At 44.7% G+C, this 12,258-nt stretch overlaps 1 protein-coding gene across 8 annotated transcripts in view; it reads left to right on the plus strand.

Annotated features, from left to right (window-relative positions):
• Nucleotides 1-12,258, plus strand: part of LOC143283723 (uncharacterized) — a 137,908-nt gene that overhangs the window by 47,597 nt on the left and 78,053 nt on the right. The gene's annotated exons all lie outside the window — the stretch shown is intronic.

The raw sequence follows: 12,258 nt of genomic DNA on the forward strand, positions 1-12,258 counted from the left end.
TATGGAGAGAGTTAAAATGGCCTTTAACTTAGACTAATAAAAGCTCGAATGAAAGTGTTCAGCGTTTACATCGACGAAGTTAACTCTCTCCGTACAAACGCCAAAAGAGGCGACGATGTCAGTGTTTTTTTACCGATGCTGACATCATTGAAACGTTACAAGAGGAAGGTTACTACGTTGAAGATGTGGATAAAGGCAGAGGATTCCGCTTTCCTAGCGCCTGAAGCTGTGGGCTGGGCCATTCAGACACCAGCTGGATACCATACAGGGGTCTCTGTGGGGAGAAAGGAAGGGAGACGTCTGGCCGTCCTGAGTGAGTTAAAGATGATTTGTTTTGTATTTTGTATTTCTTTTTATCACAACAGATTTCTCTGTGTGAAATTCGGGCTGCTCTTCCCAGGGAGAGCGCGTCGCTACACTACAGCGCCACCCATTTTTGTGTGTATTTTTTCCTGCGTGCAGTTTTATTTGTTTTCCTATCGAAGTGGATTTTTCTACAGAATTTTGCCAGGAACAACCCTTTTTTTGCCGTGGGTTCTTTTACATGCGCTGAAAGCATGCTGCACACGGGACCTCGGTTTATTATCTCATCCGAATGACTAAGCGTCCAGACCACCACTCAAGGTGTAGTGGAGGGGGAGAAAATACCGGCGGCTGAGCCGTGATTCAAACCAGCGCGCTCAGATTCCCTCGCTTCCTAGGCGGACGCGTTACCTCTAGGCCATCACTCCACTGGTTCAAAGTCACAAAGCTTTCACGGCCATTGGGGCAGTGACGTCACATCCAGTGTCCTCTGGTCTTGGTACCACCTCTCCTCCTCCCCTCCCCGCGTGGGATGCCGGGGGTCTTTCAGAATAAACAGCATCCCCACCTGGAGGAAATTATGTACAAGAAATGTCCTCCTTTATATTGCTCTCTTTATTTCTGCTTTTTTCCTTCTTCCTTTACTGTTGTCTCCCTTTTCTGCCATCCCAGATGGTGGCGGTCCTGATATGGCCCTGTGCAGTATGCTGGACTGTAAACACCAATAAACAGTAAACCACAGCTATCGTTTTTATACCGCTGTCAACATTTGGCTGAAACACTGATTAGGAAAAACAACAAAAAAAAACAACAAAAAAAACAACAAAAAAAACAAACCAACCACCCCCCCAAAAACAACAACAACAACAACAACAACAAAAACCCGCAGTTTTACAAGCTGTTCATGGTGCGCGTGAATCTGATACTGGTTTGTAGGTGCAGTGAGAGGCCAGTTGTATACCATCTCTCGGTTTTTACTTTTAAAATATCTCTCTATATGTCTGGAGTGATGGCCAAGAGGTAACGCGTCCGCCTAGGAAGCGAGAGAATCTGAGCGCGCTGGTTTGAATTACGGCTCAGCCGCCGATATTTTCTCCCCCTCCACTAGACCTTGAGCGGTGGTCTGGACGCTAGTCATTCGGATGAGACGATAAACCGAGGTCCCGTGTGTTGCATGCACTTAGCGCACGTAAAAGAACCCACGGCAACAAAAGGGTTGTTCCTGGCAAAATTCTGTAGAAAAATCCATTTCGATAGGAAAAACAAATAAAACTGCACGCAGGAAAAAAAAAAAATAAAAAAGGGTGACACTGTAGTGTAGCGACGCGCTCTCCCTGGTGAGTGCAGCCAGAATTTCACTGTGATAAAAAGAAATACAAAATGCAAAAAACAACAAACAAACAAACAAACAAAATATATGTATGTATCTATCTATAACATGTTACCAGCATTATTTTGTGAACTGGTCCTTAACTCTCTGTGAAGCGTATACATGGGTGTAGTCAGTCATTCAGTCCTTCAGTACGAGACAGCAGGGAGGGTGTGTGTGTGTGTGTGTGTGTGTGTGTGTGTGTTGTGTGTGTGTGTGTTGTGTGTGTGTGTGTGTTGTGTGTGTGTGTTGTGTGTGTGTGTGTGTGTGTGTTGTGTGTGTGTGTGTGTGTGTGTAAGATGATCCGCCACTGACAACAATGAAGGCTTTTTCACGCTGCATGTATTGCCCTGTACGGCCCGCCTTAAAATAAACACAGGGACTCTTTGCACTCCTACTTACCACCTCCTTCACCCTCCCTGTTTCCCCCCCCCCCCCCTTCGTCTGCTCTCCACACTTTGCCACTGATTTTTTTTTTTCATTTTCAATGCAAACACACACACACACTCACGCACGCACGCACACACACACACACACACACACACACACACTCACACACACACACACGCACGCACGCACGCACGCACGCACAAACACACACACACACACACACACACACACACACACACACACACACTGTCAGTCTGGCTGAACCGTGATTTTAACCAGCGCGCTCAGATTCTCTCGCTTCCTAGGCGGACGCGTTACCTCTAGGCCATCACTCCACTGTATTAGAAATCCACTCTGGTACGTACACAAACATATATGTGCATGCACTCAGGGCCTGACCAAGTGCGGTGGGTTAATACTGCTGGTTAAAATATCTGCCTCGCGGATGTGATGTAGCGAATATGGATTCGTTCAAACGCAGTGACGACGCAGTTCGGCCAGTCCTCTCTTCTCCTCTACACAGACCCCTCGGATGTCCAGTGGGTGTCTCTATGACCCAACCTTTAGCTTCCGTCGTCAGAATTGTGGTATTCTTTGTCAACATTCACCTCTTCTGTATAAGAGCCTTCCGCTTGTAATATTTTGATGGTTGTCATTCATTTTCATTTTGCCCATCGCTCCTGGTGGAGCATAGGCCATCGACGACCCCTCGCCATCGCACTCTGTTCTGGGCTGTTCTGGCCATTCCAGTCCAGTTGGTCCCTTGCTGCTTCAGCTCTGCCTCGGTATCTCGCCTCCAGCTGTTGCGAGGCCGGCCTCTCTTCCTCTGATGGTTGTAATCGGGGTGAAGCGCTGTTAACGTCGTCTCTTTCGCCGTTCGTATGGAGAGAGTGAAAGAAACTGAAATGGTCGTTATGTCTCGTTTCCCCCGTTTGTTCACATCTTTCTTCTTTTTTTTCTGTTTGGTTTTGGTCTGCCTGTCTGTTTTTCATGTGTTTTTCATTTTTTCACAGATATGAAAAAAAAAAAAAAAATCTGTGAAACTGCATGTTTGGTGCATATCTGTTATGCATGTGTGGGTGTATGTGTGAACGTGTGTCTTCATGTTTTACATTTATTTGCTTATTTATCATCATTGTTGTCTTATTTATTCATTTATTTATTTATTTCTTCTTCTTCTTATTATTATTATTATTGCTACCTTTTTCATATTATAATTATTATTTATTTATTTATCTATTTATATATTTATTTATTTATTTATTTATGTACACTTATCTATTATTTATTCACCTTTTTTTTCTCTCAAGGCTTGACTAAGCGCGTTGGGCTACGCCGCTGGTCAGGCATCTGCTTGGCAGATGTGGTGTAGCGTATATGGATTTGTCCGAACGCAGTGACGTCTCATTGAGCTATTGAAACTGAAACTTTTAATTTTTTCAGTTGTTTTTCTTTTTTTTTTTTTCGTTTTTCTTTTTCTTTTTTCTTTTTTTTTTCGTGTAAGCTTCACAGCCGAAAATCACCGAGTGTCACCAGACAATGTTGGGGTGACTCTTTTGTTCGACATTTTTTCCCCCTAACTGTTGCTTTTCACGGATTAACTCACTCAGTACGGCCAGTCCTCTCTTCTCCTCTACACAGACACCTCGGATGTCCTGTGGGTGTCTGAATGACCCAACCTTTAGCTTCCGTCGTCAGAATTGTGGTATTCTTTGTCAATATTCACCTCTTCAGTATAAGAGCCTTCTGCTTGCAAAATTTTGATGGTGGTAATTGGGGTGAAACGCTGTTAACGTCGTCTCTTTCGCCGTTCGTATGGAGAGAGTTAAGCATGTTGTTTGTCAAAAGAAGTTGTAATCCTCGATGGGTCAAGGGTGGACAGAGTTGGTTCACTATGGTCAGTGCAGTTATGTGCACAGATGCTTACACCCCCCATACCCCCATTACCCCTTAGCGTCTCGACGGAACGTACAAGATCAGAAACGCGTGTTAACTCTCTCCACACGAACGGCGAAAGAGACGACGTTAACAGCGTTTTACCCCAATTACCATCATCAAAATATTGCAAGCGGAAGGCTCTTATACTGAAGAGGTGAATGTTGACAAAGAATACCACAATTCTGGCGACAGAAGCTAAAGGTTGGGTCATTCAGACACCCACTGGACATCCGAGGGGTCTGTGTAGAGGAGAAGAGAGGACTGGCCGTACTGAGTGAGTTAAAATGTTCTGTTGTCCATGTCAGCATACCGTGGTTCACGACAACATAAATATGCACAGTGGTAAACCTTTGATTAAAAAAAAGAAGAAGAAAAAAACGTGAAAAAATAAACCAACAAACCAACCAACCAACCAACCAACAACAACAACAAACAGTACAAATTGCACACAACCTCAAAAAACGGAAAACGGGTGTCTTAATGGCGGTGTGCAAAAAAACAACAACAAAATAGGTAAAATAGGTATGAAATTCCAAGGGGGATGGGGGGGCGGGGGGGGGGGGGTTGGGTTCGGTGGGGAAGCATACCTCCCAGGTCAACATGTGTGCGGACCTGCTAGTGCCTGAACCCCCTTCGTGTGTATGCGCACGCAAAACTGAGATCAAATACGCACGTTAAAGATCCTGTAATCCATGTCGGCGTTCGGTGGGTTATGGAAACAAGAATATACCCAGCATGCACACCCCCGAAAATGGAGTATGGCTGCCTACATGGCGGGGTGAATAAATAAAAACGGTCATACACGTAAAATGTTACATGTCTGTCTGAGTGTGTATGCGTGTGCGTCTGAAATCTGATTGAATGACACAGGAAACGAATGATGAGCGCCCAGTGGCAGCCGTCAGTCGGCTCTACCCAGGTAGGCAGCCTGTGGTGCAGATGTCCCCGTGTATGTAAAGCGCTTAGAGCTTGGTCTCTGACCGAGGATAGGCGCTATATAAGTATTCACATCAATCAATCAAAATAGGAATGAAGTTCCAAGGGGCTGAGTTGGGTGGGGAGTCCCGGCTGGCAAAATAGGAGTAAAGTTCCAAGGGAGGTGAAGTCCTGGCTGCTGTTCTGGCATTCCGCGGGGAAAAGTCCCGGGGAAACGAGTGAACGTAGGTTTGATACAACGTAAGAACGCGGAAGTAGGACCCGTGTCGAGCGACATGACAGAAACGAATCGTTTGTTTCGTGTCAGGAAAACGATGAGCGTAAGGACTTAAAATTCTTTACAAGGAAGATTTTGTTCCGGTCAAGAAAGAATGCCTGATCCCTAAAGATTAGATGGTTCTGAATAGAAACATAATTCTGATTAGAAAGAACGCTTCTGCTGGTATTGGATGATTTGACTTATATCAATGCAAAAAAAAAAAAAAAAAAAAAAAAAAAATCATTGGATTGTGCTGCTATATTTTACCGTCTATCCCTCACTACTTAAATATGTATTTATAAGCTTTTTTTCTTTCTCGTGTCTTTGATTTATACATCCACGTGAATGGCTGGTGTCAATGCACTTTCATTTGTCTCCGCACAAGATTCAACTCCATATGAATAGCCAACATCTTTTATCTATCTATCTATCTGTCTGTCTGTCTGTCTGTCTGTGAATCCGTGTCAATGTCTGGTGTAAAAGCGCTTTGATTTATTTACGCACAACATTCAGCGCAAAATAGAGAGCCTACATTTATTTATTTATCTATTTATTCATTCATTTATTCATTCATTTATTTATTCATTTATTTGTGTGGATGATGTCTTATGTGAAAAGCGTTTTGATTTATTTCCCTCCAAAAGATTCAGCGCCATATAAATACACTGATTTATTTATTCATTTCATGCTTTGAAAAAAACAACAACAACAACACCTCATCAAAGTGAAGGCCATAAGAGCCTTGATCACCGTCAACATGTGTGTGTGTGAAAACACTGCTCGGTGGAACAGAGGTTCCGGGGGAAAGTGTATGGCGCATGCGTACACACAGCCTGTTGACTCTGTGTCCACGGTTTGGGGCGCGAGGCCATTAAGCAGATGGCGCTTCTCAAACAGAGGGAGGGGCGAACACTCTGAAGTGACATGCTTTCTGCCAACATCGGTCAGTGCGGCGGAGGGAGCAGCCTTGGCAACTCGCCTCGCGTTGAGGAATGGTTTGCATGCCCCTACCCCGCCCTGCCCCCTCCCCCCCCCCCCCCCGGCCCCCTGCACCCCTGCACCCCTCCCCATCCCCCTCCTCCTCCCCCACTTTTTCCGGTTAGAGTTTCCTGCCTCTTCCTTGTCTTCAGTTTCTACAGTTTTAGAGTTATGCATGCGTGTGAATGACTGGTGCGAAAGCGCTTTGAATTGTCTCTGCACAAGATTCAGCGCTATATAAATACCATTATTATTATTATTATTATCCTATCATAATTTCCGAAAACTTGTCACGACTTTCATTCACTCACGACTTTCATCAATCAAGTGATTGATTAATTCATTCGTTCGTTCGTTCGTTCGTTCATTTATACACGCTCGCTCATTTTCTTGATGTATTTCTTGTAAAGTAAGTAATCCGCCTCGCAGTTCCTGTAACACACACACACACACACACACACACACACACACACACACACACACACACACACACACACACACACACACACACACACACACACACACACACACACACACACACACACACACACACACACACACACTGTTTCTATTTCGCCTCCCCTCTTCCCTTTCTCTTTTTTTCTCTCTTTTCAGATGAACTGTCGAATTCAAGATGTCCCTGAATATGGGTCTTATGTGTGCACGTGGTTGCTGCGCGCGCGCGCGCGTGTGTGTGTGTATGTGTGTGTGTGTCCGTGAATTGAAAATATATTTCATTCGATGCAATTTCAATGGTCACCCCCCCCCCCACCCCTCTTGTCTGAAGGGCCTTAACGCTGAATGGACAATAGTGTCAGTGTCAGTGTCTCTCTTTTCAGACTGACTCATCAGATATTTATGTCTTTGTTCTGAAGAAAATTTCATAAAAAGTTTTCTTTTGGCTCCAAGTTTGGTATTTTTATTATTTTTATTATTTTTTCAAAAAATCACTTTTAACTGCGTTTCCTTGAAAATCCAATTCCCCCCAGGGTAAAAAAACAAACAAACAACAACCCCAAAACGTACGCTTTAACAATACTGTTGCCTACTGAACACCACCGAAGTCGCTCAGCAGCAGTGCAGGGTCTCCTCTGATGTGTGGCCTCCTGGCGACCCAACATCGATGGTTATCTGTGGGCTCAGCTGCCGAAGCTTGGGCTGTGACAGACGCACCCGGGAATGGTTGGGTATGTGAGGGACTTGGAATGAGCGGCGTAGTGATAGTTGCCACTGAAACGGTACTGATGATGAGGGAGTGTGCGGGGTGGGGGGGGGGGGGGCGGGGGGGGGGGGAAGCTACTGCCATCCCACCTCACTCAACACCATCTTCATCATCCCCAAAGAAAAGAAAGATGACCAGCAGGACGATCATTGATGAAATCTCTTCACTTGCCACACACCTTTCTGAATAATTAACGAATAACATAGAGCCCTGTTTTGAGAATATGAGATTATTATTATTATCATTATTATTATTATTATTATTATTATTATTAAAACGGACGGAGTCTGCAATACGGTATGCGCATTTTAAAGATAATTTTATGTATTGACAGTCTGTCCCGGTAAACAATGAGTACAACGTTGAAAAAAGGCAACGACCCCCACCCCCAGCCCCGAAGAAAAAATCCGATGCATTCAGTCTTTAAGTGTCATGTATATTAAAAAAAAAAGAAGAAGAAAATAAAGAAAAAGTAGAGCTTTTTAGCACCCTCTATGGTGGTCTTTGGGTATTAGTATTAATTCGTGATATATTTCAGCTGAAATTGTTAGAATGCTTATTGTTTCGCTCGCAATTTTTTTTTTAATTTTTTTTTTTACATAATATGCTCTTTTTTTTAACGTTTCTCTTCTCTTTTTTGCGTACATAGACTCTCTCTCTGTGTGTGTCTCTCTCTCTGTCTCTCTCTCTCTCTGTGTGTGTGTGTGTGTGTGTGTGTGTGTGTGTGTGTGTGTGTGTGTGTGTGTGTGTGTGTGTGTGTGATCGTTTTTATCTTGAAGCAAAGGGGACAAAATTTAACAAAAAAAACCCCCAAAAAACCCCAAAAAACCCCCAGCATCAACAACAAAAAATCATCAAAAGAACAACAACAAACAAACAACAACAAAAAATCACACACACAAAAAACAAACCAAAAACCAAAAAAAACCCCCACGAACCATGACACCATCAGATAGACACAGAGCACCGAGGCATTTCCGAGGGTGTCTAACACAAACATCTTGTTCAAACGTGTGGACAGACCCCGTAAAGTGGGTGTTTCACCTTTGCCTTGGGGCTGTGTGCTCCTTGAAGTGTTTTTCGCCTTGCCTTGCCTGCCTGCCCGCCTGCCTGCCTGCCAAGCTCTGTTTCTTAGCGGTCGTCGGCTCCTTCACGACAGGTGCTAGGCAGCAAAATGGTTCCCCCTTGTAAAAAAGAAAACAAAAAAAAAAAAGAGACATACATTGCTGCCCAAATCCCAAGTCTCAATCCTCCCACCCACCTTCTCGCTCCCCCGACTTTGAAGTCTGTGAAAATCGATCCGATTTATGTGACAGATGCTGGTTATCATCAGAAAGTTGTTGAAAAGATCGGGCTTTGGTTAAGGCTTGTAAGCACCAAGCGTTTCTCAGTACAGCCGTTGCTCTCTCTCTCTCTCTCAATCTGTGTGTGTGTGTGTGTGTGTGTGTGTGTGTGTGTGTGTGTGTGTGTGTGTGCGTGTGTACCATGGCGCGTGCGAGTCTATGTATAAGTGTGTATTCCCCTTTCGCTACACAGATCGAACAGTTTGGTGTCCAATGACGCCTATGAAACAATAGCAGTTCGTAAAATGTACATTGACAGATAACTGATTTTCCTTCATACTTTCTGCAAACTCACGATCTTTTTTTTTCGCCCCGTCCCTGCCTCTCTTTCCACGTGTCCCCTTACCTTTCTCTCTCTCTCTCTCCCCCCCTCTCTCGCTCTCTCCCGCTCTCTCTCTCTCCCCCTTCCACCGTCTCTCTCTTCTCTTGCCGTAGGTCCTTTTCTCTGTTCATAACAATCATAAGCCGGGCTTGAGATGCACCTTGTTTTCATGTCACCATTCAACACGACAGTTTGAATTCCGCATCATTTTGTCATCAGCTCGCGATTGCAAAAGTGCACCAAGGGGGATTGGGGGCACGGACTTAAAAATAGAATAAATTATAAGTCCGCTGGGTGGGTGTTTTTTTTTGGGGGGGGCATATTTGAAGAGGGTACTAACTTAACCCCGTCACCGCCATTATCCCGACTTGCCAACAGAGCAAGCCTTTCCGAACCAACTGTGGCGGTGAGCTGCATGCAACGCAGGAAGAAGAACAGTGACGTGCAGTTTGTGTTGTGAGGTGGGGATGGTGACAGTTTGGGTTGGTTACTCGGATGTTCCCTTGTCAAACGCGTGTGTGTGTCTGTCTGTGTGTATGTGTGTGTGTGACAGACTGTCGTCTTCACGGGACATCAAGCAGTGGTGTTCCACTTTCTTCACACGTCAGTGGTTGCTGAGACTGCGTGCTGTGTCTTTGTGAGAGAGACAAAAAGCGGATGACAAGATGTTTCGAAGCTGAAGTGTTTAACTCTTCTGGTGAATGGAAGATTATGTGGAATAGTTGAAGATAGCTTTGAGTGATAACGCAGACTAGTTTTCAGTGATTACACAGACTCCTATCGCATAGACATATACGTGTTGTTTTCTTTTTTTTTTTCTTTTTCTTTAGATAATATCTTTCTCTGATGCTTTCTTCTTCTTCTGAAAACCTTGCATTGTCCAGCTGTCCCTTGAGTTTCTTGTCACTATCTAACACAAAGGAATAACATTGAAGTATTTACTGTAATATTACCCCCCCCCCCCCCCGCCCCCCAGCCCCCTTCACGTACACTTAAAATTGCTGTCGCTAATTGAGGACTTGTTTTTCGATATATTTTCTTTGTGTTAAAGTTTTTCTTTTCTTTTAATGTGTGTGTGCAAAATTTCTTTTCATAAAAGCGTGGAGCGAGTTTTAAGAGGGTAGTTTTAAGTAGTTTTATGTTCGCATGTCAGCGTTCCTTAATACCCTTCAAACGAAAATGCAATATTAACTATTTTTAATGCGTGCTTGCCTTTTCATTGCGCACAGAAACGATTCTCCGTTTTTTTGTTTGTTTTTGTTTTTTTTTTTTTTACAAGCAAGAAGAGATTCGAAGCCCTTTTTTATGCCCTCGGATACACAGCAAGATTGTTTGGATTCAGCACATATTTAGGCTGTGTTTACCAAGCGGTACACTGTTCGAGTGGTGAGACTGGAGTAGGTACAGTTTATCTGTAGTAGCCCAGAAGCGTACAGTGAGTATCAAGTCTCCTGTGTTATCATGGTCGTTTTGGTGAAGCTGCAGGTAACTTTGCTCGTCAGCGTTTTGGTCGCGTTATCGTTGTTATCATCGTCGTCGTCGTCGTCGTTTAGAGGATGTGCGGTGGTTGGGGCCAGATTGTTCATAATCTCTCTGATTAGGCGAACAGTGTGAAGTGCGCGCTCGAGCAACTTTCTCTTTGTCTGTGGTTTTGTCTGTCTGTCTGTCTGTCTGTCTGTTTGTCACTCATTCTCTCTGTCTCTCTATCTCGTTCACTCTCTAGTCTGTCTGTCTGTCATTCGTTCTCTCTGTCGTCTCTCTGTCTGTCTGTCTGTCTGTCTGTCAGTCATTCTCTCAGTCTCTGTCTCTCTCACTCTGTCGTCTGTCTGTCTGTCTGTCACTCATTCTCTCTGTCTCTCTCACTCTGTCGTCTGTCTGTCTGTCTGTCACTCATTCTCTCTGTCTCTCTCACTCTGTTGTCTGTCTGTCACTCATTCTCTCTGTCTCTCTCACTCTGTCGTCTGTCTGTCTGTCTGTCTGTTACTCATTCTCTCTGTCTCTGTCTCTCTCACTCTGTCGTCTGTCTGTCTGTTACTCATTCTCTCTGTCTCTGTCTCTCCCACTCTGTCGTCTGTCTGTCTGTCTGTCTGTCTGTCACTCATTCTCTCTGTCTCTCTGTCTCGTTCACTCTCAGTAGTCTGTCTGTCTGTCTGTCACTCATTCTCACTGTCTGTCTGTCTCGTTCACTGTCTGTAGTCTGTCTGTCTGTCATTCGTTCTCTCTGTCGTCTGTCTGTCTGTCTGTCAGTCACTCTCAGTCTCTGTCTCTCTCACTCTGTCGTCTGTCTGTCTGTTACTCATTCTCTCTGTCTCTGTCTCTCCCACTCTGTCGTCTGTCTGTCAGTCATTCTCCTCAGTCTCTGTCTCTCTCACTCTGTCGTCTGTCTGTCTGTTACTCATTCTCCTCTGTCTCTGTCTCTCCCACTCAGTAGTCTGTCCTGGTCTGTCTGTCTGTCACTCATTCTCATCTGTCTCTCTGTCCCTCGTTCCATCTTGTAGTCTGTCTGTCCTGTCTGTCTGCGTTATGTCTATCTTTCTCACTGGCGGTCTGTATCGTTCATTTGTCTGTAGTCTGTCTGTCTGTCATTCGTACTCTCTGTCGTCTGTATGTCTCCTGTCTGTTCCAGTCACTCGCAGTCTCTGTATCTCTCCACGCTGTCGTCTTGTATGTCTGTTCACTCATTCTCTCTGTATCTGTCTCTCGCACTCTGTTCGTCTTGTTCTGTCTGATCTGTCTGTCAGTCACTCTCAGTCTCTGTCTCTCTCACTCTGTCGTCTGTCTGTCTGTCACTCATTCTCTCTGTCTCTGTCTCTCTCACTCTGTCGTCTGTCTGTCTGTCTGTCACTCATTCTCTCTGTCTCTCTCACTCTGTCGTCTGTCTGTCTGTCTGTCTGTCTGTCACTCATTCTCACTGTCTGTCTGTCTCGTTCACTGTCTGTAGTCTGTCTGTCTGTCATTCGTTCTCTCTGTCGTCTGTCTGTCTGTCTGTCAGTCACTCTCAGTCTCTGTCTCTCTCACTCTGTCGTCTGTCTGTCTGTTACTCATTCTCTCTGTCTCTGTCTCTCCCACTCTGTCGTCTGTCTGTCTGTTACTCATTCTCTCTGTCTGTCTGTCTGTCACTCATTCTCTCTGTCTCTCTGTCTCGTTCACTCTCTGTAGTCTGTCTGTTACTCGTTCTCTCTGTCTGTCTGTCTGTCT

The sequence above is a fragment of the Babylonia areolata genome, chromosome 7 (genome assembly GCF_041734735.1).
Source record: "Babylonia areolata isolate BAREFJ2019XMU chromosome 7, ASM4173473v1, whole genome shotgun sequence".
NCBI classification, from domain to species: domain Eukaryota; kingdom Metazoa; phylum Mollusca; class Gastropoda; order Neogastropoda; family Buccinidae; genus Babylonia; species Babylonia areolata.